Source organism: Polypterus senegalus, chromosome 10 (assembly GCF_016835505.1).
Source record: "Polypterus senegalus isolate Bchr_013 chromosome 10, ASM1683550v1, whole genome shotgun sequence".
In the NCBI taxonomy this organism is placed as follows: Eukaryota; Metazoa; Chordata; class Cladistia; order Polypteriformes; family Polypteridae; genus Polypterus; species Polypterus senegalus.
Genome location: NC_053163.1, coordinates 21,769,461 through 21,775,490, shown reverse-complemented (window position 1 = coordinate 21,775,490; position 6,030 = coordinate 21,769,461).

Below are 6,030 nucleotides of genomic sequence, written 5' to 3'. Positions count from 1 at the left end.
ACTATGTAGGTTCAGAAAAGCACATATATATGAAATATTGTGTTTGAAACAGAAGTAATGCTCCTATTCAATGTTTAAGGAAAACATTTAGGCATCGTATTCAACATTACACTGAAGAATAAAAAGGAACAATTTGTTATTATTGCATCGTAAATACATGCAAGCCGTCTACTGTATCAATAGTTATATTACTTCGTTAATTGTATCACTATGATTTTAATAAACTATCTGTGGCTCGGTTACAGGAAGGATTATGAAATAACGAATATTTAAAACTGGCACCCAATGTGTTAATTTAGTCATGCTGTTAAACTCCGTAAGGTTTATCTTTTTTGTTGAACTGCGGGTAGCTGTGTTGTTTTTACAATCGACTCATGTATCCGCTCGCTCATCACTCTAAATATCTACCACTGTTATTAACCAGGATAAAATACAGTTTATGAGACAAAATGCTTTCTAAATTTATATTGTCCAAGAGTGGGTGCTCTCCGATATTTCCCGGTCACGTTTAGTAATAGAAATAACCTTAGTTCATTCCTTAAACAGTTTTTGAAACGCATCAGTACATAACACTGACACACTTTTTCAAACATGAAACACAATTCAATATCAATTCACATTTTTAATGTCATTAAAATGTTTACTAAAATAAACGTGTTCGATTCTTTTCTTTTTAGCGAGGAGACACAATTTAAACCCGTCCGCACAAGGACATGAGTGACCCGCGCGTATTGATACACGACTACATAGGCAACGGGAAGTCCTGCGTCATTCGACACGGCACCGCCTCATCGCTTATGACGTCAGATGGACTGTACCATGTGATCGTATGGAGTGTTAATTAAACATTCTTTCTGAGACATTGACCTAAATTACAAAAAAAAGAATGTTATCAACTTAGTTTATATTATATTCACAATTCTCAAATTCCACTCAAAATTCTGATTCGACTGCCGAAGGGCGATTCCTTTCACGCAGATGTCGCCGCCACTTTCGCACCAACAGAAACAAGTGGACGACGTCCGCTGGAAATGCGAAAGGGTTCCGTCGAATTGTAGAATTTTATGGTTAATATCAAATTACGCATGTACATGTTCAAATCTGTCACGTACAGAACCGAACAGAATATATAGTCGTGTATAAAACGCACCCAATGTGTGTATTATTCAGTGAAGGTCACCTTAATGGACCACTTGAGGGGCGTCTCCTTTTTATGACGGCGTTTCAAATGTTACCTTATCAGTTTTAATATAGCGCTTATCATGGTGTGCTCGAGAACAAAACCAGCTAATCTACAATGTAAAACCAGGCGTGACAAAATCATAATAGTTAGCAGTAAGTATATACTGTTTTAACTACCCGAAGTTACCCATAACAGAAACTTATGGCGTACTCGTAACGGAGAAACACGTAGTCCTTGGTAAGAATAAAAACACGACTGTTGTTCTTGGCCACTTTTTGTTGATGACATTGTGATTTGCAGTGAGAGTAGGGGGCAGGTTCAGGAGACCCTGGAGAGGTGGAGATATGCTCTAGAGAGGAGAAGAATGAAGGTCAGTAGGACCACCAAGACAGAATACATGTGTGTGAATGAGAGGGAGGTCAGTGGAATGGTGAGGATGCAGGGAGTAGAGTTGATGAAGGTGGATGAGTTTAAATACTTGGGATCAACAGTACAGAGTAATGGGGATTGTGGAAGAGAACTGAAAAAGAGAGTGCAGGCAGGGTGGAATGGGTGGAGAAGAGTGTCAGGAGTGATTTGTGACAGACGGGTATCAGCAAGAGTGAAAGAGAAGGTCTACAGGACGGTAGTGAGACCAGCTGTGTTATATGGGCTGGAGACGGTGGCACTGACTAGAAAGCAGGAGACAGAGCTGGAGGTGGCAGAGATAAAGATGTTAAGATTTGCATTGGGTGTGACGAGGATGGATAGGATTAGAAATGAAGGCATTAGAGGGTCAGCTCAGGTTGGATGGTTTGGAGACAAAGTCAACAGAGGCGAAATTGCGTTGGTTTGGACATATTCACAGGAGAGATCCTGGGTGTATTGGGAAAAGGATGTTAAAGATAGAGCTGCCAGGAAAGAGGAAGGCCTAAGAGAAGATTTATGGACGTGGTGAGAGAGGACATACAGGTGATGGATGTAACAGAGCAAGATGATGAGGACAGGAAGATATGGAAGAAGATGATCCGCTGTGGTAACCCCTAACAGGAGCAGCCAAAAGAAGAAGGTGGTGTTCTTGGCCAATTAGCAAACTTGTGGTCGCGGTGTGACAGTGCACATCCTCGGAGAGAGAAAACTATCAATTTAATAAAAAGGGACACAGCCATTTACAGATTATGTCAGAAAACTGTGAAATCAACTTTCAGCTTACCTTAGGCCCAATGAAGAAAGATAACACATGCAATTGTATAATCACCTCTTAGTTTTGATTTGATCCTCGCTACTGTATTTTAAACTAAGTAATAAAACCGTAATAAGAACAAATGAAAATACAATGGATATTTATTCACCCCTCCAGTATCAGTACCTGGTGGCACCAGCAGGTGGCATAGGCAGGGCAGCCCAGACACACACACCTCAACACTCACTCACTCACAGCTTGTTTGGAGTTCCAATTACCTAACATGGAAGGAGGCAGAAAAATCCAAGCAGACTCTGGAATGGTAATGAGCACATTCCACAGAGACGAGGCCCCGGTGGAGATTCAAACCCCAGACTCTCATGCTGTGAGGCAGCAGGACTTACCAATACTCCAATGTTCTGCCCCATTCCATCTGTAGAAAAAAAGAAATTATCCATTATCCTATCCGTCCATCATCCAGTAATTCATCTTCTTAGTACAGACCTACACAGATGAATGAACAAGCTCTTCTACCACTTCCACATGAAGGAGCCACCTTCATTTTTTCCATATTCCAAAGATGGAAAGAATATATTGAGCAAATGTGATGTTTGAACATTTGGCCTTCATTATAAACCATGCGTACATATGGCATGTGTTTAGTCAATTTAAAATGAAGCCACTGGAGTTAAGATTTATTCACATCATATTGCTCCCTGAAGGATAGTTTTCAAGAGCGGCATTTGGGGGTGCCTAAGGGGGCTCCACGTGTCCCATTTGTCAAGTTATATTCTCCAGTATGTGTGTGTGTATATATTTATTTGAGATGCTTCTAAGAGGAACCCTTTTAAAATCCCTCTTCAACGTCAAATTCCATACATGTACAGCTTTGAAAACATTCCATAGTCCACCTTCATCTCCCGTAAAGGGTCGCCAGTATAATCCCTTCCTAAAATAGGTATAGCCCATTAGTTGTTGGGTTGGCTTCTTTTATCTATAGAAAAATACATTTCATCCAGATTAGACAACGAAGATGTCATCAACGACGTTTCCAACTAAAAGGCAAGAAAAGTGGATTTTTCTTCTCTGAACCCGGAAGACGGCAAGAGATTTCATGATGATACCGCTACGTTAATTTCACACTTCCTGTCGAAACACTGAAACTCACATTTTATTTGTAGGCCATAAACATGTCCGAATATTAATACACTAAAACATAACTGGGTGACATGACATCAATGTGAGTTATGACTAGGACAGCTTGCATATCGAGACTCAGAGTAGACTTGAAATTTGGGTACTTTTTCTAGAAGAGGCCCTGCTAATTTCCACATGACACCGCATTGCGTTTTGCACTGTTGTGGTATTGTCATGAATTATGAATTACACTTTTTTAATAGATTATATCATATTTTGATAAAGTACCCTGTGTTATCTTGCAAAAATTTAGCTGAATACTGTAATGAGAAAATCCGGTGTATGTTGACATTAAAGGCGGCACAGTGGGTAGCACTGCTGCCTCACAGTTAGGAGACCCGGGTTCGCTTCCCGGGTCCTCCCTGCGTAGAGTTTGCATGTTCTCCTCGTGTCTGCGTGGGTTTCCTGCCACAGTCCAAAGACAGGTGCATTGGTGATTCTAAAATTGTCCCTAGTGTGTGGGTGCATGTGTGTGTGCCCTGCGGTGGGCTGGCACCCTGTGTTGGCTGGGATTGGCTCTAGCAGACCCCCGTGACCCTGTAGTTGGAATAGAGCAGGTTGGATAATGGATGGATGTTAACGTTATTTTTATTAAGTGTATACAGTCCACCCATACCGGTAACAGTGTTTTACGTAACCGGCCCTGCGTGGGGTTGTTCAGCCCGAGGCCTCGCACACCCCTAAGGCCGCCTCTGATATTATTCCTCAGGTTTGTGGTCAAGTCATTTTCATTCATTCACGATTTCAAATTACTAATGTAGTGAGAAGTCGAGCAATACTAACAAAGTACCAATACTTGTCTTAACTATTATCGTACATAGATAATTTCTGTCTTATCTATATCTATTTATTATATTACATATTTATTGACTATATTTATGTATCTAGATTGCAAACACCATACATTGCATCAATGTTCATATTGCTGACTACACGTCAATATTGCTGCTACGTCTTTGTCTTGTTTGTGTTTCAATTTTAAATTTTAATTCTATTTTTAATTTATCATTTGCACTTCATGTTGTTACACTGTGAACCATGAGCTTCGCAATTTCGTCTCTCTGTATACTTGTATATGGTTGAGATGCCAACGTTTGCTTTGACTTTACTAATAAAGCACTACTAATGCGTGGTTATTCTGCTTTATTTGTAAATACAGCTGGATCATTAGCAGTTTAATTTTTTTAACACTAGGTTTCTAAATACCAATTCCTAACCGAGTTACATAAAGAGACAATTCAAAAAAGTAGGGCGACCAGATGTTAAGGGTAGTCATATTAAATCCAGGATTTCTGAAAATAAAACCAGAAATAGCCACAACTGATCCCAATTGTGTATGTTGTTTTTCACCACTATTAGCTAATCGCCTTTCTAGCGAGAACGCACCACTAACTCCCCCTCCCATTTTCCACACTGATGTTCTCCATTACTAGTTTGTGGAGAACTGAGCGGATCAGAGCCACTTAGGCGGTGCAGGACCCACCCATACTTTCAGCCAAGTGCGCTCACACCAGGCAGTTTAGTTATGAATCAACCTAATGGCATGTCTTTCAACTGGGTGAGAAAAGCCAGACTCAAACACAGGAAGCGCATGCGGACATTAGAGGAATGTGTAATCTTCATGCTGAAAGAGCTCCAGCGTTTAAACACAATGAGGCAACAATGCCCAAGAAGCACCACTTTGCCACATGATGTAGGAATGGCACATTTAACGAGTTAGGCATCCATTCGTTATTCAAACTTTTTCCTGATTAGGTGCCCACGGTTCAAGATCTTATTCTGTGCACAATGGGCTCAAATCAGCACTGGAAGATGTATGGCATCTTCAAGCTTTAAAAGGCAACCATTTAAAGTGCTCCCCTGCAATATTAAATGCTTAATCTTGGAAGGACTCACATTTTGATTAACTTCTCAAGACACTGAGAAATAGAACAATAAGTTTTGATTTGAACAAGCTGTTAGAGGGGCAAGGTAAAATGTCTGACTTGGACACGGGGAGCCTGATGCATATGTGGGGGAGCACTTTTGTTTTCTAATATAATTTCTGTGGTTTATTCACAGAAAATCAAGAAACTTTTCCTCAGTGGGGGTAAAAATGTGATCCTAAAGTGGTGGTAAAATGTCTTCATTAAATTTCCCAAACTCAATAAAAAAAAACCATTTTCGGGTTATTGCCGATTCAGTGATTTAAATTACTAACCCACTTTCAAATTGCTTGACTTTATTCATGTAATAACAGTAATAAAAAAAGATGCAGAGCTTGCACTGTAATAAAGGCATGACAAGGAATGAGTAAAGGCCACGCTGTAAGCATAACTCTGCATTCCAATTTGAATGTTTGATATAAAGATAACTGTAAGCGTAAACTGTTATGTTTCATTTGTTACACGTTCAATAAAATGAGGAATGCACAATATGGCTCTACTTTACATTGCATACATTTGGCGGAGGGATACAGGACAGCCCATAGCTAGGAGAGTGAAAAGGG